Source organism: Peromyscus californicus, unplaced genomic scaffold (genome assembly GCF_007827085.1).
Source record: "Peromyscus californicus insignis strain IS unplaced genomic scaffold, ASM782708v3 Scaffold_17__1_contigs__length_78620276, whole genome shotgun sequence".
Lineage (NCBI taxonomy): Eukaryota > Metazoa > Chordata > Mammalia > Rodentia > Cricetidae > Peromyscus > Peromyscus californicus.
The window spans coordinates 15315619-15338824 of NW_026294469.1; the positions used below are offsets into that span (position 1 = coordinate 15315619).

At 38.3% G+C, this 23206-nt stretch overlaps 1 protein-coding gene across 6 annotated transcripts in view; it reads left to right on the plus strand.

Moving 5' to 3' along the window:
- The window catches only part of Kiaa1328 (KIAA1328 ortholog), a 294152-nt gene that overhangs the window by 124205 nt on the left and 146741 nt on the right, over positions 1 to 23206 (plus strand). The window lies entirely within an intron of this gene.

Genomic DNA, 23206 nt, shown 5'->3' on the forward strand with positions numbered 1-23206 from the left:
GCTGATGTTCTAGATAGAAATAGTATCTCTTGCTCTGTTTTCAGGAAGCTAGATTGTACAGTGGCCACAGAGGAATATGGCAGCTTATATTATTTCTATTCATGTCTTCACCAGTCTAAAAGGAGGTTGACAGCTCTGTAGGTGCCTCTAGGCCAGAGAGCTTGTGAAGGTCAGTTTCAGGTTCACCCTCACATTTCTGCTCATGCCCTTGGCATGACATACCTAAATGAGACAGCACAAAAGCCAAGGCAACTTATTTAGAAGGGACTGTGGCAGGGAGACAGGAGAGCCTTCATTTAACAATATTAGTAGAGTCTTACAGCCTCAGGAACAGAGATTAAGAGTCAACCATGATCACCCAAGTAAAAGGAAAGAAGAAGAAAAAACCAGCAGCAGGGAGGAAAAGAAAGTTGACAGCTGATAGGAAAACTCTAAGAATATCTGGAGGAGGCCCAGCCTGAAAATGGGACCAGGAAAACTTCCTTAGTTGTTGGTAGTTTTTATTTAAGCTAAGTATGAACAATCATAGTTAATACTGCCATGCTTTACCTAAACTTTAAGCAGTGTAAGCCCCTATATTCGAATACATCTCCAGCTCAGAGGGAGAGAGCGACAGAGAGAGGGAGAGATCTTGTTTTTCACTTAATCTAGAGAACTTTCTGAAATATATATTTCATTTTAAATCGTGTGTGTGTGTGTGTGTGTGTGTGTGTGTGTGTGTGTGTGTGTGTGCGTGTGCGCGCATATCTGAGGTGTCATATCCCTGGAGTTGGAGGTACAGATCATTGTAAGCAGTTCCATGTGGTGTTGGGAACTGCACTAAGTCCTCTGTAAGAGCAGCAGGTGCTGTTGACTGCTGAGCCACCTCTCCGGGTTAAACCATGTTTCCCTCAAGTACTTGATGATCAAGTTCTAAATGTCCTCATAAACAGTGAAAATGAAACTGTGAAATAGAGGCTTCTAGGCTCTGCTATTTAACTTAGAAAGGGAAAATGAGTCTCCTTTTTCTCTTTAAGGAAGAATGAGGGTCACTTCCTTTGTTGTCTGCTTTATTCTTTGTGACAGGCTTTTCTGAGCTGAGCACTGAGAAACCCCCTCTTTTCCTTCCTGCTGGGACCTGAATAAGTCCATTCAAGTTTACACCTCAGAGGAAGAGCATCATACTGTCCTGTCTCCTCTTTCCCCCTTACCTCATTATGAAGTCTAGTGTATTCTGTTATATATTCACGACTAGCCTGGGTCCATCTTTGCAGAGCACTGTTTTATTATTGTAATTCTTGTTTATTCATCCACCTCTTTCACACAGTGTTCTGAAGTCAGGCATGCTGTTTGTTACATCGGTGGTGTTATACTCTCAGAGTCTGGTATAAGAATCAGAAATGTAGCTAGAAGTTTCTCTGGTCCTGCCTGGGCCCTGCAGTCCCATGGCCTGCTTATAAAATAATGACACAGAGGCTTAATATTATTTAAAACTGCTTGGCTGCTGGGTGGTGGTGGCACATACCTTTAATCCCAGCACTCAGGAGGCAGAGGCAAGTGGATCTCTGTGAGGTCGAGGCCAGCCTGGGCTACAGAGTGAGTTCCAGAAAGGCGCAAAGCTACACAGAAAAACCCTGTCTGGAAAAACAAAAACAAAAACAAAAACAAACTGCTTGACTATTAGCTCAGACTTATCATCAACTAGCTCTTACATTTAAACTAACCCATTTCTGTTAATCTATATTAACAGAATGTTAATCTGTTAATCACCACATTTTCTGTGGCTTTACCTGTGTGCCATTACATGCTCTCCATGGACAGCTGGCTGGCATCTCCTGACTCAGCCTTTCTCTTCCTCAGAATTTTCCTTGTCTGCTTATCCCACCTGTACTTCCTTCCTGGCTATTGGCCAATCAGCATTTTATTAAACCAGTGTACAAAAGCATTATCCCACAGCATTTTCCCTTTTCTGTTTAATTAAAAAGGAAAGTTTTAATTTTAACATAGTAAAACTATATATAACAAAACAATTATCAGGCAAGAATTATAGTTATCATATCTAGTCTATTTGTATTTGGCAAAATTAAAGAAGATATTTTATCTGTCCTATATTTATCTAAAGTTTCATATCTAATTTATCTTTTATCATAACCAAGGGAAATTATAACTATCTAGTCTTTAACTACATCAAAGACCTCAGAAGGATACAATATTACCTAAGTAAACAGGAAGAACATTGTAAGCATTTTCCAAAAATCTAGAATGACAGAGCAGCTGCCTGCCTAGACAGTCATCCAAAGTTCCTGTGTAATGTTGGGGCATCCATCTTCAGCCCACAGGCCTAGAGTCTCTCAGTCGCTTCTCTCTGAGCAGTTTTAATTAATATAAGCCTCTGTGTGTTTACTTGGGTCTGAGCAGCAGTGGACCAGGTGGGACACAGGAAAACTTCTGGCTACATAGAAAGATCTCAAATAAATAACCTAATGATGCACTTCAGGGCTATAGAATCATAAAAAGCCAGACAAACGCAGCAGATGGCAAGAAATAATAAATATTAGGGAAAAATAATGAGATAGAGAATAAAATTACAATACATAAGACTCCAAAAGCTGGTAATTTGAAAGATAAAGATGACTGACAGACCTCTAGCCAAATTAACCAAAGGAGAGAAAATACTGAAACCAACAAAATTAGAGATAAAATGTAAATTGTTACAGCAGACCCTAATCAAATCCAGAGGAACATAAAGGAATACTTGGGAGGCTTATATTTCAATAAGTTGTTAAATCTAGAAGAAATTGATCAATTCCTAGCTATATGTGGCCTAATGAAATTAAATCATGATGCTATCAACTTTTAAATCCCATAACCAGCTTTGTTAGAAGTGGTAATTAAACATCTCTCCACAAAGAAAAGCATAAGACAGATCCAGTGCTGAGCTCTACCAAACCCTTAAGAATGATCTGCTAACAATACTTCTCAAAATGTTTCACAAAGAAGAAAGGGAAGGAATGCTCAAGAAATCATTCTTCAAAACCATTACTTCTCTGATACCAAAGCATGCTGGTGATAGAACAAAGAAAGAAAACTTTAGATTAATTCCCTTGATGAATATAGATGCAGAAATTCTGAATACAATACTTAGATACCAAGTTTAAGAGTGCATTAAGAAGATTATCTATCACAGCCAAGTTGGTTTCATCTCAGGGATGCAAAGTTAATTCAACATATACAGATCAGTACATTTAATATGTTACATAGGTATACGTCAGAAATCACATGATCCTCTGATTAGCTGCAGAAAAAGCATTTGACAAAGTTCAGTGTGCATTTATGATTAAAATCCTGAGGAAACTAGGAATACAAAGGACATATTACAGTATAACAGTGATTATATACAGCAAACATATAAGCCAAAATAATTATAGTAAGTGAAAAGAAAACTGATAACATTTTGTTGGAGCCCATCTAGGTTTTCTTGGTGGCTTTATCCAGTAGATCTGCATAAAGAAGATGATTGGACCACGGGCCTGAGTATCAGGTGTTTGGAAGGGTCTATGTTTGACTGTACCTAGCAAGGGGGAGGTCTTTTGCTCTTCCCCTTGGCATTGTGATAAAGTTCAGGGCCAGTAGATCCATGCCCTCCTGAGGCTATCCTCTATGTCTGTCCTTCATCGTCTTAGATATCTCTTTCTAGCTAATTCTTCTCATTTCTCCCTACCTAAGAGTACCCTGGGTTGGAAAAGTGGTGGCTGGTCTGTTACATTTCATCTCAACTCTGGTAAGAGACAGGAGTGCTCACTCTCTCCTGACACGCTGAGACTCTTTTGTAAAATGACATATACTGCTCTTGAGTCTTCTCCAGGGCATCCAGACAAGAGAAAGGAAAAAAGGACACACCTAATTTCTGGCAAAAATATCAGAAGCACACACTGGAAAAGATTATTCAACTAATGGTGCTAGGAAAACTGAATCCATATTTCACTGGATTCAACACACATGGGGTTAGGGGACTGTGGTGGTATTGTGTTCCCCAAAATATTGTATACCCTAATAAACTTATCTGGGGTCAGAGAACAGAAAAGCCACTAGATACTTAGACTAGAAAATGGTGGCACTCACACCTTTGATCCTAGCATTCCAGAGGCCTAAATCCCTCTGGATCTCTGTGAGTTCAAGGCTACGTTGGAAACAGCCAGGCATGGTGACACAGGCCTTTAATCCCAGGGAGTGAGCTCTTAATCCCAGGGAGTGATGGTAGAAGTCAGAAAGATATATAAGGTGCGAGGACCAGGAACTAGAAGCATTTGGCTGGATAAGCATTTGGCTGGTTAAGCTTTTAGGTTTGGAGCAGCACAGTTCAGCTGAGAGCCATTCGGATATGAGGACACAGAGGCTTCCAGGCTGAGGAAACAAGATCAGCTGAGAAGTTGGCCAGGTGAGGTTAGCTGTGGCTTGTTCTGTCTCTCTGATCTTCCAGTGTTCACCCCAATACCTGGCTCAGGTTTGATTTTATTAATAAGACCTTCTAAGATTCCTGCTACACGGGACAAAGAGAAACACTTTAAGATATAGGCATAGGCAAGAACTTTCTGAAAAGAACCCCAAGAACACAGGAAATAACCCCAGGAATTGGGAAGTGGAATATATGAAATTTAAAAGCTTCTTCCTCACTGCAAAGGAAACTAGTAAACCAAGTGAAGAGATAGCCCACAGTATGCGGAAAAAAATCTTTGCCACCTATTCTTCGGAGAGATGGGTACTATTTCCAGTATATATAGAACTGTACAAGTAAAGTATGGTCCCTAAGGAAGGCCTTTGCTCTCTCTTTATTGCGCACAGAAAACATCACTAGGAGAAGGAATGAGGGATAATTTACAGAAATCTTTCACAGATTTTTTTTACTAGGGATTAAATCACTGATCCCCAACTGACCCAAAGAACAAGCAAATAAACACAATCAAGCAATATCTGGGGGAAAAAAATCAAATTTCCAATCAACAAATGAGCTAATGGCCCTAACAGATACTTCTCAAAAGAAGAAACAAATGGCTGATAAACATTTTTAAAAAGTGTTCAATGTTTTTAGTTATCAGGAAAGTGTGGGTAAAAAAAATCTATGTAGAGATCCTACCTTATCCCAGTCAGAATGGCTGTCATAGTGGCAAGGATATGGGGAAGGAGGGACCCTTACTAATTCTTGGTGGAAATGTAAACTGGTGCAGCCATTGTGGAAATCAGTATACATGGTTCTCATAACAACAAAACAAACAAAAATGAGTAAAAACTAAACCACCTTGTGATCCCGCTCCACCACTCCTAAGTACTTCCAAAAGACTGGAAGTCCTCCCACAGAGATGGTTGTGCATCTGTACGTATTGCTACATCATGCAGGGTCATTAGCAAATGGAAGTAGCACAGATGTTTGTCAGCATTAGATGAAAGGAAAGGAAATGTGGTACATACATACAATGGCATTTTATTCAGTTATGAAGAAAAATGATGTTATGACTTTTGTAGGAAAATAGATATAGTGAGAGATTGCTGTGTTCAAAGTGCCCTAGACTCAGAAATACTGCATGCTTTTTCACACTTCATCTCTGAAATACACATATATGTGTGTATATTTGTGAAAGGTTACTAGGTCAAGAAACTAGAAAGAAAATAATGAAAGAGAAAGACTCTTAAAGGAGAGTGGGGCAGGGCAAATAGGATACATATATCAGAGTTGAAGAGATGGCTCAGCAAGTACCGGTCTTACAGAGGACCTGAGTTGGGTTCCCAGTGTCCATATCAGGGGGCTCACAGCCACCCATAATCCTATTCCAGGAAGATCCAATGTGTCTGGCCTTTACGGGCACCCACACTCACATGAACACTCACTACACTACACACACACACGCACACACACACACACACACACACACACACACACACACACACACACGAACACACCCTCTGACATGAACACATACACACTCAAATATGCACAATATTTAAAGGTAAAGTAATTCTTTAAAGGGAACACATATGCTATGAAAGAAAGGAGGGCTACTTGGGGGAGGGAAGTGGAGTTTGCAGAGGGGGAATGGGCAAGGACAATAGAGAGGGGGATTGATGAAAACAAAATATACATAAAAATTCCATAGTAAAACCCACTGGTTCATCTACTAATTTAAAGAAAGCTATTTAAGTACAATCTAAAGTGATAGGTGAAATAGACCCTATTCCAAAATTAAAAGCTGTTATAAGGACCCAGAGATAAAATCACAACTAAGAAAAATTTAATGACTTTGGTATACTGAGGCAAACACTGGGTCTCATCTAATCAATAAATATATAACTATTGCTAAAAAAAAGAGGTCTGAACATGTTACTTGTGGAAGTAAAACTAAAGGGAGCAAAGCCAACTCTAGAGAGGAGGGTGTAAATAACCCAAGGGTGGGATGGGATGCAAAGGACATAGATGCTTTGTTTTCAATTAATATTTTATTTTTTACTATAATTATTTCTGAATCAGTGTTTAGATACAACTTTTCCAAATAATAGAAATATATTTTAAAACATTAATCCTGTGATTTATGCTAGAAGGAAGAAAGTTATGGCAAACTCAGGACTACTGAAGTCAGCTGATCATCTAGGATACACATAAATATTTTATTAATCAGTTTGTGAATCCTCTATAAAAAAAAATGGAACTGGAAAATGGCTCAGACAGTAGCTTGCTTAGTTGGCATATACAAGATCATAAGTTCAATTCCCAGCACTTCAAAAATGGTGTGGTGGTGTACACCTGTCATCCTAGCACTAGGGAGCTTGAGGCAAGAAGATCAGAGGTTCAAGGTCTTACTAGATTACATGGGGAGTTTCAGGCTAGCCTGGGCTAAATAAGACCCTGTCCTCCCTCCAAGAGAATTTTTTTTAAAAAATGTTACCCTATAGTAGTTCAGTGGAAGTGACCCTCCTTAATTTGAGTTATGTAGTCTTGTCTTTTCTTGTGAGAAAGTACCTAAAAAAATAAAGCTCACGAAAACTTTATTTGGATTTAGTTTGAGAGTACAGTCCATCATGACAGGGAGGTGGGTAGGGTGGCAGGAACATGAGCTGAATCCTGGTGCTCAATTCACTTTCTCCCTTTTACTGAGTCCAGGAAACCAGCCGGGGGAATGGTGTACTCCTCCTCCATTCCTCCCACTCCAATGCAATCTAGAAACTCCTTCAGGGAAATGTCCAGAGGTTTGTTTCTGTGGTTACTCTAAATCTCAGAAAATTTACAAACATTAACCATCACAAGTTATTAAACATATATATATATATATATATATATATATATATATATATATACCTTCATCTGTTTGACAGACTGATTAATGGAGTAAATCTCAGACTGCTACTCTAATGTACATAGACCTGGGATTCTTTGAGGTAATCCAAAGGGAGAGCTCACAATGGGCTATTGTCAGAACTTAATTGTGCTGGAAATTTTTTTGTTATTTGAAATATAATGTCTAAAAGTAAAAACAATTTTGAGATCATCATCTTTGGTGACAAAAAGATTTATAACATACATAACAAGGGGCTGTATTTGCAGTGGATAGGTCTGCATGTACAGGTTTCTGTTTAAACAAATTTGTATTAATTCTTTGAGAATTTCTTACAATGTATTTTTCTCTTTAATATACTAATTTATTTCCTTGGGATATATACCAAAAGAAATTGTCAAATATTGTAATAACTAGAAGCATTTTTTGCTGATTATGATTCCTTGGACTACTTAGAACCTTTTTGTGCTTCCATATGAATATTAGGATGGCTTTTCATTCTCTACTTCCTGTGACTCCTACCAGATCCACCTACACCCTATCTCAACTTAGCCTGGAGTCCACAAAAATCAGAAAAGTAAAAAGCAACCATTGCTAGCATAGGGAGCAATAAAGAGGGGAATAGAATTTTACAACTGATCTGATAGAGAAAATAGGAAACTCAGGGGCTCTATAATTAGGGAAGAGGGAGATAAATACAGAGGGAGGCTGGTAAAACAATGTAAGGATATCTGAAAAAGCCATAAGGAATCATACTATCTACCTGAAAATACCTATAATACACGAAAGTCAGTGTATCAATATACCTAGGTAGTTTAAATGAGATTTTTCCCTCTAGGCTGACAGTTCTCCCTCCACAAGCCAGACATCATCTAACAAAAACCCCGACACCAGGCGTGAGAAGCCCTCTTGTGAGTTGTTGGTCAGGACTGTCCAAGAAACTTTTAAAAACCTTTTATATAAAAAGTCACCTCCTTAGAAAACCTACTCTGAAAGAAAGTTTCAAACAACTCTTCCCCTTTCAGCCTGCCCTCTCCCTTCATTTGTTGTTATATCCAGCGATTTCTTCTCTGAGCTGATACCATCCAGCCTATTTCTCTGTTAAGATCCTGCGTTGTTCACACTCAGTCAGGATAGTTCATCACTTACAAGCCAACACTAGATGCCTTATATCTTCTCTCCTCCATTTTTATTCAGGTTTTAAAAATCTCTGCTTTTTCCTATTGTTTTCCAACCATGTCTTTACTACAAAATTCACAAACTTTATCAAAGCTCTGATTTCGTTTTTACAGTTCTCAAAACGCCTTTTTAATGGCAATTACTCATTATAAAGTAAAGCAAGTGCTCTGAAAATTGGGTGCATGATGAAACTGCCTTTCTGTATTTTCACTCAACACTCCAGCAGGGTAACTATTCTTTGTACTTTCTCAAAAGCCTGGATCAGTAAATACTTGAGATAAATTCACCTTTGTGTTGCTGTGGGGAGATAACTCAGTCTATCAAGTGCTTGCCACCCAAGCATGAAGATCCAGGACTTCAGGAGCCTGGGAAAAACCTGGGTATGATAGCATGTGCTTGTATTTCTGATGCTGAGGAGATGGAGACAGGAGACTCTCTGAGGCCATCTCAAAATAAGGTGGCATCCCATGAGGAATAATACTTACTTATCTCTGATTTATACATAGGTACATATAATCACAGAGACACCCCACACACACATACACAGGTACACAACACACCCACTCACACTGTATATTTTCTTTTCTTACTTTCTTTTTGGAGGGTATAAGAAAGTTCACCTTTTGATAATGGTGTGAAATTAGCTTTGTAGTGTTCTGGGTCCCTGTAGAACCTCAGTTAAATAGGTTCTTCAGAGCACAAGAGAACTTACTGCGTTTAGGATAGGTGGTCCTCGTGACGGCATTGTTCATTGGTACTTCTTTCTGTCGTTTGCTGTCAACAGCTTTCATTCTTAAGAAGCCGTTAGTCTATATTGTTGCCTCTTCTTAGTAAGTGGTAAAATAGCTTTTGTTAGGTTAGACAACTGGTCCAATGTTGCATTTATATTAAGCACACTTTTCAAAATTTATGTCTGATTCTAAAACCTATTCTTTTTCACTTTTCACTTCTTAGACTCCTACTTATTTTCATAATGGCAGCAATAACAATGACAGCTTGTGCTTACACAGCATTTCTTCTGTACCAAATACTGTTTTAGCTCTATGTACATTGCCATGTTTAATTCTCACCTTACTTTATACAATAGGCACCATTACTACCCTCTTCTGTGGAGGTCAATGCGGTGAAGTAACTTGCTCAGGGTCAATTACTTACAGCTGTAATGAGTGGGACCAGGACTCTAACGGAACCGCAGGGTTGTTTCTGGAGCAGATGGGAATGTTTTTATTTGTCTTAGCTGTTTGCTGTGTTTGTTGGAAAGGCTTTGAACTCAACAAACAGTAAACAACTGTCTGGGTTCTTTTTCTTGAAGCTCTTGGGTGGTATTGAAGCACTAAACATCCTGTGACCCCTTAGTTTTCTGTTGCTGGAAAAAGGATAGCTAATAACAGAGTATAGGGAAAGAAAGAGAGGAAGGAACTTAGCTGTCATATTTGTCTTCTTCCCTGAACACCTCCAGATGGAGAAAAAGAAAAATTCTCTGAAGCATCATTCTATTTTGCTGTGCTTCTTGGTTTGCTTTTCATTCTGGAAGGCAATGCTCATCTAGTCTTCACTGTATGGTCAGACAAAAGGTAGCAGGCATTGTCTTATCAAGGTTTTTGCATAGTATTTCTTTGTGTGAGTTAAACATTTGGACTTGTTGGAACTCTTGTGTCTAGCTTGACATGCACAATAAATTTTCCTTTTAGTCTGTTTTTTTGTTTTGTTTTGTTTTTTTTGTTTGTTTGTTTTTTTCGAGACAGGGTTTCTCTGTGTAGCTTTGCGCCTTTCCTGGAACTCGCTTTGGAGACCAGGCTGGCCTCGAACTCACAGAGATCCGCCTGCCTCTGCCTCCCGAGTGCTGGGATTAAAGGCGTGCGCCACCACCGCCTGGCTAGTCTGTTTTTGATACCACAAGATTTTGAAGTTCAAGAAAGCCACTCTGGAGTATAATTGTGCCTTGACTTTCTTGTATTAAAACTCTTTGCATTTCATTAGTTTACCCCCCTTTTCTCAGAAAAGAATAGCTGAGGGATCTTTAGAAAACACATTGTCATTCAGAATGACCCATTGACTATCCAATTCTATGTTTTTTAGACACTTTGCTGTGAGTCATTCTTTTGGATTTGGATGATTTTAACACCTAGGATATAGAAATACATTAACTGACTGACTTCCTTTTTCATAAAAGGAATTCAAAGAATATAAACTTTCTGAAATGTCTCCAATTTTCCTATACCCCAACCTGCTTTTAATAGGTTCTTGGTTCATGGTAAATTATATAAACATTATTTTTTATTTTAGGGCAATCTATAATTTTCTCCCTTCTGTGACCCTCGATTTTCAGTGGCGTTCATGTGGAAAGGTGTCACTTGGCCTTCTTCTTACTCAGGCAGATCAGGCCTACCATGTGGTAAGCAGTCACCGGTAGCTGCTGCTTGTGCTGTTGCTGATGTGAATCATGACAGAGTTCAAGAGATTAATGTCTGAGAAGCGGTGAGAGGCACTGAGTTAGTAATGACTGTCTGTCTGTTTTTTTGTAAAACACTCCTGAGAGTAGCCTCTATTGCTGGAATTTAACATCTTTCTCTTCCTTCCCTGAACTCTTTTTTCCAGTTCTACAGATTATTTTCCACCTGTAATGCTGTAAAGTTCTCAAGAAAGGACATGTATTCCAGAACAATGATCTCGCAGTCTGCTTTAAATAGAACAATCCCTTCATTCTTGACTGCTTTACAGTGGGGCCTCAAATTGTTTCTAATCTGGAAAATTGCCTGGAGATTTAACCAAAACTAACCATAATGCAGTTTCTTGAGTCGGTCATGACCTCCTTCTGACATCATTTGTAGCCATCAATGATAATGAAGTGCGTAGTGAGAAGATATGGGATATCTGTAAGGTTGGTGTCTCTGTTAGTTTCATGTTGTCTAAGAGAACACCTGAGATAACTTGCACTTTCCTCTTCAAGGATATGTCCCCAGTAAACGAACATTCAAAGACAAATGAGTTAGAGACTTTGGTCTCTACTGGCATAATATCAAATGTCTAACCTTTATGTCACTGGTGGCCCAAAAGGAGAAGAAAAAGACATTATCTTTAAAAAACAGAAAAGAATAGCCAATTCCTAAGGAAAAAAAAAACTCAGTCTCCAGAAAATAGCATCTTGAAAAGTGTTTATAAGACATAAATGAGGGCAAAATTTCTTTTGTAAAATCATAGAAACATTTTCAAAGATACATTTAAGAATAACAGTTTAGGAATCCATGGGCCTGCTCAGCAGTGGAGCATGGACACATACTCACCTGCCCAGAGCCATTTGCCCTAGGTGGGAAGAAGAAACTATGGGCGATCGGGCACCATTATGGTCAGCAAATATATGGTGGAGTATGAGAGAAAGAGGCAGAATGGTTCATGCCCCGTGGAGAGAGGCAGATCTGAAGAGGCGAAGGAAGTAAGGAATGGGCTGAGATGGGAGGTCTGCTTGACAACTGGGGCTAAGGTGATATCCGGTCCTAGGTTGCTGCCACCAACCATGTCTGGATCCATGGCCCTGCTGCAGCTGTCGTCTGTGTTAATGTCCATGGCTCCTGTTACTGCCAAAGGCCCTGAGAATGCCTAGAGTCTAGGCCACCACATGTGGCCACTCTGGTGCCTGAGAGGGCCATCCTGGTCTGAGTAGCCTGAGCTGCCACCCAGGGCCTTGGAGACTCCATGCTTGAGCTGCAGCTGTGGGCCATGTCTGGGTCTATGGCCCTACCACAGCCAAAGTCTGTGTTGATATCCATGGCACCTGTTACCATAGATGGTCATGCATTCTTTTTTTTATTATTTTTAATCATTTATTTTATTTTTTAGTTTTTCTACAAAGGTGAGGGGCAGATACAGTGAGACTGGAAAATAAGTGGGATTGGGGTACATAATGTGAAATTCCCAGAGAATCAATTTTAAAAAATGTTAAGAAAAGAGTAACAGTTTAAATAAAGAACAAAATACAAGTATTTCCTCTTGGCAGGCTGTTCTAAGACATAATTCTGCCCCCTTGGGAAAGTTGATGTTAGATTATTTTTAGGTTGTGGTTTTCTACTGACAACTAGGAGGTATCCAAAAGTATGCAAAGCACCTCCCAGAACACAGAATAACTTGAAGAAGTGCCAGTAGACCAAAGACAGAAGCTCTGCTCTGGGGACACTGACTTTAGCTTGGAGGCTGAACAGTCTTTTTGTGACTATGACGTAGCAATTGCATGTCTTAGCTGGGAGATAGAAAATACTACAGAACTGCTAAAAGAGCCCCAGACTGTATTCTTTTAGGGACCTTAAGACAAGGAAGAACAAACACCATTTGTTTACCAGTGCAGTTGTCTTCCTTTACATTGTTCCTGATGTCTTTGACTATTAATTTTGAAACTGCAATAATGTGTCCACTATGGTGCCAAAATTTGGTCACTAAAGCATTCACTAGATCTGCAGTTATCTTGGATCATACAGGAACTTAATGGACACCTTTGCTCTCCATTGACTGTAGTTGTGGGTCCACTAAGAGGAAAATGGTGAAGGTAAACCATACATACACCTGGAAGAGTAAGAGACAGTATTAGCTGGTACTTTGACACCCCTTTCTAACCGTGGGAGCAATATCAAGGCTAAAACATCACTCACCGTCAAACCTAAGTAATACTGATCAGTTATATCACACTAAGATTTAAGGAACTATACAGAAATCTAGAGTTCTGTTCTGAAAGATCGAAGATTACATGATAGCAGCTATGAACGAACAAACAAAAAACTAGAAAACCCAGCATAGAAAAATTCCATAGCAACCAAGTTGCCTGTTTTGTGACCTTTTTCTGGGAAAATGTTAACAAAAGTCTTTTCAGCCCCATATAGTTTACCAAATTGACAGCCCAAAGAGAAATTGCAAATCAGCCTTAATGAACAAATGAATTTTGTGAGGTTACCTACGGGAGCATGGGTAACTCCAAGGTAAATTGATGACAGCTCCCAAACACTGCATCTCTGGAACTCCCTGCCCAATTGTCAATTACCTCCATTGAAGATGTTCATCTTCCCTACCAGTTGCTCACCACTTAATGTAGTCCAAAGGAGGAGCCTGTGATGTGAGTCTTGAGACATTCTGCCCTTCCTGAGTCAGTGCCTTAGCTTCTTAAGTCTTAGGAGTCTCCCTCCTCCTTCTAGGAGGGAGTGTTTCAGTTTGGAGGACTGAACTACTATACTACATTGTCTCCTGATATCTTGAAGGCAGAATCATATCCAGTCTGCTTTTAGCTGTTGTGGACTATTGACACAGTCAGAAAAATTAGAGATAACCCATAGGTAACCATTTCAAGATAGAGCAAGCTCAGTGCACTTATAAATTTGTACCTGTGACAGCCTGATTTTCACTGCATACTTTTTGGGCCAAAAGACACCCCACCAAATCGTCTAGGTTTTCTAACCCATTCTTTTACAATTATAGAAAATTGTATATTAGGAAGAATATATATTATACCCTAAGAGACTTCCATCTAAGGAAATAGTAAATATTATATTTGATCTTAAATTTAGCTTGACTAAAGTCAAACTTTTGATTTCCTTCCCAAACCTGTGACTACCTCATCCACCCAGCTCAATAACTGGTATTTTCTTCATGTTTCTCAGGAAAATGTGTCCTTGGAGTCATAATTGATTTCTCTTTCTCCCACTGCAGATCAGATCATCACCAAGTAGCGTCTGTTTTTGCTTCTAAATTTTTTCCCATCCATGTCATCTCTTTTCACCCTCTTTGATCACCTCCATTCAACTGCGTTTTCCACATGGGTTAACTCCTAAATATTTACCCAAGATAATGGGAAAAAACTGTGTTTTTCCATTAGTTTTATTTTGAATCAGTTAATAACTGGAAACATCCTAAATGGCCTTGTATAACAAAAAAGGAATAAATTGTTGATGTACATTGTTTGCATGACTCATGCTAAGTGAAAGAAGCCATAATCAAAAGTCTGTGAACTCTGTACATGCATTTATGCAAGATTCCAAAAAAGAAAAAAACTGCAGAAGCAAGTGAGTAGCTGGTAATGCTCAAGAGGTGAGATGCTGATTTTTAAAAGTGCATAGAATGCATGATAGAATTGTGGAGGAGCGGCAGGGTTTTGAACCCAGAGCCTTGCAAATGCTTTGTCCACAGTTTACCTCTAAGCTTTACCGCCAGTCAATGATCTTAATTTTGTGAAAATTACTCAGCTATGTTAGTTTGTAGAAAGTTGAAAAACAGTATACCAAGATAATTAATTTTACTCTCTATAAATTATAACTTTATTTAGAAAAAATGGGTTAATCATAGCAAAAGATTGTGTCAGAATTCACTGAGGGAAAGAGAAATCACTGTAGTTACTTGATGAGTAAGGCATGAGATTTAATAGTAGAAAATGATTGTATGTAAAAACTTTGAAAATGTCAAAGAAGCAGGTTCTAGACTTCCCAACAACATGGAACCATACTTGAAGGAAGTAATGCAAAGACAAGCTGAAGCTGTGCTGAAATTGAGAGCAGTATGTTTGCTGCTGCAGCTGTTGTTCCCTCAAAACCTAAGGAACTAAGAATGGTTATCCCACCTGTGAGGTACAAGGGTTAGGAAGTCAGATGAGGCCATCTTTGCTGTTTTTCCTGCTGCTACAAATGCTGCTGCTTAGAAACTTAAAAGTGTTCTTTGGGATGTCATTGCAGAAGAAAATTCTCAAGTTTCATCTATTGTCCTTTCCAGCATAAATTTGAGGCAAGGGTGGAAGGAGGGGAGAAGAGGGATATCAGCATCTTGTGAGAGGCAGAACCCAACTGACATTGAGAAGTGTGGCTGCAAGGGACTCTGGAGTGTGATTTGTAGTCTCCCACTCGGTACAGTTAAATGATGGAGTAAGCCAAGCCTCCATTGTCAACATAATATCTAAATTTTCATTAATAAGGGACTGTTTAAATTATGGTATGTTATATAGAAACTGAAGGATTTGTTCAGGTGGTGGATGTTCCATAAACCACACTATAATTACATTATTGAGTGTAGGTTAATAAATAGTGATTATTTTAAATGTGAAATTCTTAAATCTAGCCTATGTCAAAGCCAGTATCCACATTGTAGTTTCATAATAACCACCTTTCAATTTGTGCTGAAGATGTCATTACTTCTTGAAAATAATTAAGTTGTCTTTGGCAAAAAAAAAAATTAATTTCTTAATACCCCAAATGTCAAATATAAATTAAGAAAAACAAGAATTTTCCAAGATGACAGGTTAAAAAAAAAGTATATAAGAGCTTTGTACATGGGGAAAATAAGCTGTAAAGAAAGTTTCTTTAGATTCTGTGGTGAACATCTAGAATAATATAATTTGATCTCTTAGCGTGAATTCAAAACATGCCTTCCCAGTGGTATGCACAACAGGCCACATTTCCTTTAGGAATGGTCTGGTGTGTCCTTCTGATCCCATCAGGTAGAACTAGTTTGCAAACAGTCCATGTAACTGTGTCCTTACACACAGAAATGAGTTTAAGGAAGTTCATTTCAAACTGAAGTTCCAAAGAGGTGAATTTTAGTTTGAGCACAAGTCTTATGCTAAGTCCTGCCTCCCTCACCCTCACAAAAGAATTTTAGAAGTTTTTTTAAATTAAATTTTAAAAGCTATTTTATTTTAAAGATGAAAAGTAATGACATTTGAGTGAATTGCCTTGGAAGCTAATGGCCAGACCTCCCTAACAGATTTTAATTGTTTTTATATTTTTTTCAAATAAAAATTCAGATGAGCTATTTTAAGTCAACTACAGCAGCTCTTTCATCTTCATTGCAAACTTCAGACCCGAAACAAAGCATGAAGCTTAGCAATTTACTGTTTAATTTTCAAACTGGAGTTTTCATTATGTTTAATGATAACTTTTTATTTTTATCAAGTTGCATCTTAGTCTCCTATTAGACACTAGAAGGTTTATGGCAAATGATCTGGGTGATGTCGGGACAAATAATTACAATAAATTAGTTTACTCTTTCAATGCAGTGTTATTAATATAATCCATTGTTCTGTTCAGTATTATATCATCTTTAAAATTAAGCAAAACATTAGTGGTGATGAAGCTAGTTTTATTCAATACTTTCCTGTAATGAACCCTGTTCTATAAGAGTCTTTCCTAGGAAGGAAAATGCCTTCAGCACAGCTTCTGAGTTCTGACTCTGGAGTTGGACTTTATAGCTTTAAAAAAAAAAAGTGCTTGGCAGGACATCTTTGTGTTTGTTTAATGTATATGGAAGTATCTTTTTTATTAAGGAATTTTTTATTCATTTTACATACCAACCACAGATCCCCCTCTCTTCCCTCCTCCCTCCCCTCCTGCCTTCCCCAACAGTCCACCTCCCCCATTACTTCCTCCAACAAGGTGTGGCCTCCCATGGGGAGTCAGCAGAGCCTGGTACATTCAGTAGAGGCAGGTCCACACCCCTCTCCCTACATCAAGGCTGTGCAAGGTGCCCTGCCATAGGTAGTGGGCTCCAAAAAGCCAGCTCATACACCAGGGATGGATCCTGATCCTACTGCCAGGGGGCCCCTTAAGCCTACCAAGATACACAACTGTCTGGCTATGCAAAGGGCCTAGTCTAGTCCTGTGGAGGCTCCACAGCTGTTGGTCTAAAGTTTATGAGTTCCCACTAGTTTGGTTTGGTTATGTCTGTAGGTTTCCCCATTATGATCTTGATGTCCCTTGGTCATAGAATCCCTCTTCTCTCTCTTTGACTGGACTTCTGGAGCTCAGCCTGGTGCTTGGCTGTGGATCTCTGCATCTGCTTTCAGCTGGATGAAGGCTCTATGATAACAGAGTATTCATCAATCTGATTACTGGGGTAAGCCAGTTCAGGCACCCTCTCCACTATTGCTAGTAGTCTAAGCTGGAGTCATCCTTGGGGATTCCTGGGAACATCCCTAGCACCCAGTTTCTCCCTATTCTCATGATGTCTCCCTCTATCATGTTATCTCTTTCATTGCTCTCCCACTCCATCCCTGTTCCAGCTCAACCATCCCATTCCCTTATGTTCTCATCCCCTCTCCCTTACCCTCCATTACCCACCCCTCATCCCCAGTTTACTCATGGCGATCTCATCTATTTCCCCTATGTAAGTTTCTTGAAAGATTTCTCCAAGTAGTGGGGGCATAAATCTTCCTTAACTGGTTTTTGTTTAATTGAGGATTGAGAAGGAACCTGACCTGGTAGGAACCCAAGTGTGTGCCTCATTGAATTTCAGATCAGGGAGTGTTTTAACAAAGGCAGACCCAGTGGTCATACTGCAGAGTGTGAGAATTGCCAACTTCTCTTATGATCTGATAGAATTCCTGATTAAATTTTTTAACTGGATCAAATTCTATGCATGATTTTTATTCAGATAAGGAAGATAAAGAGTATAGTGCTCCCAACTCACTTAGTGTGAAAATTCACTGGGATCAGAGACCTGACTGAAACTCCCATCACCTGTAATACTCCTGGTTGATATCTTAGAATTATGACTTTAAAATAAAACATGGTTTAAGTCTCAGTATAGTGTTTCATTCTTAGAATCAGTCTTTAATGATTTTTGGAAAAGGAAGTCTAGTGGGATGTTCTGTTGCTGTGACGACAGAAAGTGCTTTTAAAGAAGGGAGGTATCTAATAATACAACCAGGAAATTGAACACCTTTGATTGTTAAATTACATAAATAAAGCTCTTTAGAAATAAAGATATTTTTACTTGACACATTATCTTGTCACCTGGAGCGAGATCTGGAAACTTGTCGAAGCCCCAGATACGTTCTCTTACCTTCTCCTATTTTTCACTTCTAAGCTGAATGTAAGAAATACAGCTGTGATATTACTGTGATTTTATACTTGTTAAAGCATTAAGAAATTGTTGTTATGGGAGATAAGAGTTATATTAAGGTGGAGTATATTTATGAAAGTCCAAGCCATTGCACACACTCTTAGCTTATGGTAGTTTCCATAGTCCAGACAAATAACTTGAACAATTGCTGTACAATTCTAATTAGAAACAGTGAGCTCCTACTCGCTGAAAAGCACTGCTCACATTTTATAACAGTCTTTCTGTATTTTAAATGCAAATGATCATTTTTTCATGCCACTGGCAGACTGCTTAAAATTTGCTTTCAAGTCTTAGTGTCGTTTATTGTGTAAGATGGCAGTAAATTTGATTCTAACTTTTAGTTTATGCCTTTCTTAGTTCCACTTCAAAGCTTTTAAATGTTACATTTCAGAAAGACGATTCTTTTGTGTGTGTGTTATTAGTATCAGTGAACACCTGTGAACTGCTAAGTTGATTTTCTTTACAGCTGTGGTTGTTTGGATGCTTTGGGCAGTGATGCAGGAATTTTTGAATGTAGTGGGACCTTTCTTGGCCTAGTTGTGCTTGACTTAGGGACCCAAGATTCTGAAAACTCAATGGCCATCAAAAGTCAGAGAGACTGGCACTCAGTTCTTTGTCTCATGACTGAAGAATAAGGATGTGGATATTGATGGGCATGAGTAAATATGGAAGCAAGCTTTATTAAGCTGTTAAGGAAAGTGAGAGAAATTCTCAAAAGTAGTTCCCCAAAGTGGGTGGGAGAAAAAAAAAACAACTTTGAATCTCTTTGTCCAGGAACTTTTATGGAGCTGTCACAGAAACTGGATACAGGCTATTACTATGAGATTGCTGTGTTCTTTGGGCTGTCATGGGTAAGCCAACCAGGGAGATGATGATCATGCTTTGTTCATCATATGCTGCCCATGTAGTTAGGGGTAGTTAGAGCTGCACTCTGTCCATTTCTGACTCTGGCTTTGTTAGTTGTTGACCTTGACTGCTAGCTGTTAGTTAATGGTTGCTGTTGCTACTGCCAAACTCGCATGTGTCTCTAGTGCTGATAATTATACTAAGCACTTTGCTTTTGTAGCTAACAAGAAAGAACTGTAGCTGTTCTTAATTCATCCTTGTCTTAGGGGTGGCCTAGAGACTCTTCTGAATTATATGAAAGCTTCCATAGAAGCTATTTACTTACAATTCAATCTCTTAAATAAGCTGAATTATAAGCAATAATATGTAAAAGGGAATAGTGCCCTGTATGGGCTTGGGATGTGGGGCCAGCTGGCCTACCTTCATTTCTCAGAACCATGCCCTATTCTTACTTGTTCAGTTATCTCATGCAACCATAAGCCTGCTTACTCCTTTCTCAGTGGTTCAGACTTTGCCATTTTAACCTTTACTCTTCCCTTATGACTGTAGTGTCTGCTCTCACTGAAACATTGTAAGGAATTTGTAGTTTTTAACTATAGGCTCTTTTCTCTTTTCCCTGCTTAGCAGAGTGGCAAAACACCACAACTAGTTACCTATATCCCCAGTGTCTGTTTTAATTTGGTTTCATTTCCCCAACATTTTAACATGATCTGTGTTTATAAAGGATATCAGGCTATAGTTTCCTTGTGGTGGTTTTGTTTGATTTCTATAATAGTATAGTATAGTAATTCTGGATCTACTAAAAGAATCAGAAATTGTTTCCTCCTTTTTCTGTTTTTTAAATTACTGGTACAATTCATCACTAAGCCATCAGGAATTCTGCTTTCCTGTGAAAACATTTTTAATTTGATACTTTAATTTATGTGGGAATACTATTAATAATATTTTCTAATTTGTCTTTAGCCAGCTCGATAGTTTCTGCCTTTCAAAACATTTGTCTGTTTCATTAAAAAATGATTTATATAGTCCATTGCTAAACTGTCAGCTCTGAAAACATACTTACAAGTAACAAACCAAACAGGTTGTATTTAGCAATATGTATATATACTATACACACACACACACACACACACACACACACACACACACACACACACACACATATATGATGGTTTGAATAAGACTGGCCCCCATAGGCTCATCTGTTTGAATGATTTGAATGCTTGGTCATCAGGGACTGGTGTTACTTGGGATTAGGAGGTGTGGCCTTATTGGAGTAGGTGTGGCCTTTTTGGGGGAAATGTGTCACCTGGGGGGTGGGCTTTGGGGTTTCAAAAACTCAAGCCAGGCCCATTGTCTCTCTCTTCCTGCTGCCTGATGATCCAAATGTAAAATTCTATGCTACTTCTCCAGCATCATGTCTGTCTGCAAGCTGCCATACTCTCTACCATGATGACAATGGACTAAACCTCTGAAATTGTAAGCAAGCTCCAATTAAATGCTTTATTTTATAAATTTGCCATGGTCATGGTGTCTCTTCACAGCAGTAGAACACTGACTAAGGCAACATGTATACATGCAATAAAAGAGGCCATGAATTTGAAGGAGAACATGGAGAGGCATATGGAAGAGAGAAATTTGATTATATTATAATCTCAGAAATGATAAAGGAAACTATAAGGTAAAGTTTTGTATCATAAGTAGCTTCCTTTACAATACCTTAATAATGTCTATGATATCTGTATATATGCACCATCTTTTCGATTATATTATCTTTTCCTTGATCAGTTTCATAGTGCTTTTAGCATTTTTGTCATCTTCTTTGGTATTTCACTTGTTTCTTCTCCTGCTCACTTTTAACTCCTCTTTTCCACAATTTAATTTGCATTTTTTCAAGCTGCTAAGATAGAAATTTAAGTCCTTGATGTGGACCTCAACGTGTTTTCCAGTATGACAATATGCCACTTAATGATTCAGAACAACACACAACATCTGAAACACTGTGAACCCACATAGTCTCATAGCCTATTGGCATCATAGTAATGGTAGCGTATGTAAGTACACTATGACATTTATGCAGAAAGAAAATCACCAAACACGTCTCTGTGGTTAAACAGTGACTATAACCATTTAAACTACAATTTTTCGTTTGACAGTTCTTATAGCTACATTCCACAAGTTTTCCAGTAGTTTTGTTAATACTTTTCAAAGTATTTTGTAATTATTGCCCTTTGAATGGTTCCTAATCATAAGACTGTTTTGTTTGGGACTGGGTCTTGCTGTGTAGTCTTGGCTAGCCTATAGGTAAACCAGGCTTACCTTGAATTTTTGGTACTTCACCTCCTTCTGCTTTCTGAGTGCTGGGGTCACAGGCATGTGCCACCATGCCTGGCTATAAGATTCTTAATCTCTAAATATTTACAAATTGCTCAGATTTCTGTCACATGTTCCTAGTTTAATTCACATTAAAAATTTTAATTCCTTGACATATTGAGGCTTCTTTTATATCATATCTTATGGCTTATCTTGGCAAATATTTCATCTGCATACAAAAATAATCTGATATGTAATTATTGTATGCAATGTGCTTTCTATAAACATGTATATAGACATATGCAAATCTACATAGGCACCTTTATATAATGTGCATCTCAGATTTCACTGTTGAGTTCTTCAGTTATTGAAGATTCTGTTCATTAATAAGACAGAAGTGAATATCTGTTGTGGGTTTGTTATATTTTCCTGTTACTTCTGTCTTTCCACCACATATTTGGAATTTCCATTATTAAGTTCATTTACATTAAAGAATATTCGCTCTTTGAAATCCGTACTCCTGCTTGCTTATGGCTGGCATTTGTAGGATACATTTTTTCCCTACTTTTGATGCTTCTTTGTCTTTTATAATTGAAGCAGGATTCTCATAGGTACTACATTGTCAGGTGTTTGCTTATAATCAAGTCTGAAATCTCTGATATTTTACTGAGATATTTGTATCATTTGTATTTAATGTAATCATCAAATTGGTGGAGTTTGTTACCTTGTAATATATTTTCTAATTTTCAGCAATTTTTCATCTTCTCTTTAATTTTTCCCACTGTCTTTTGACTAATTAAGTAGTCTTGATATATCTTTTTGGGGCTCTTGAGTCTGCAGATGGCATCTTTAGAAGTTTGTTTTCAAATATTTTATCACTTGGGCCAGTGATAGTAAGTGCCTTTAATCCCAGCACGTGGGCGGCAGAAGCAGGAGGCTCTCAGTATGTTGCAGGCCAGTCAGAGCTACATAGTGAGACCCTGACTCAAAAGAAAAACATGTTTTACTACTTCTGTTACCACCGTAGTCATCATTTTTCATTATTGTGATAAAATACCTGTGGTAAATAGATTAAACATATAGCTAATATACATAATAAATCATAAAAAATATTTTTATAAATCATAAAAGAAGAGTTTAGACCACCAATGCTAGGGCATAAAACTAGGCTGAACAACATGGCAGAGTGTTTGTGGTGTAGCACAGCTCCTTCCTTCACTAAGTCAGGGAACTCCACAACAGAGTGAGCAGGAAGAGAGGGCCGTGGAGAAAATGTCCCTTCACAGCACACATTCCTCCAGGAACGTACTCCTACAAATTTCTAATGCTTTCCATAATGGTGCTCTCCAGGGACAAGACCTTCAGCATAGTAGCTTTGTGGGGACAGTCTATATCCAAACCACAGCAACACCTCATAAACAATACACAGTATATGTCTCTGCAAGTGATTGCTTTCATTTCACTTTCTGTGAATTTTATTGTCATCTATTATTACCATAGGTTTATTTCTGCATGTTATAAACTCCAAAGCTTTTTGTTATCATTACATTAAAAAATCAATTATCTTTTGAATAGATTTTAAATATAAAAATATTGCTCTGGTTTCCGTTTCTTTCAATCCTCATTCTTCTGTTCTTAGATCCAAATTTCCTGTTAGTATTATTTTAATCATATTTAATGATGCTTATTGATGGTTATGCGGG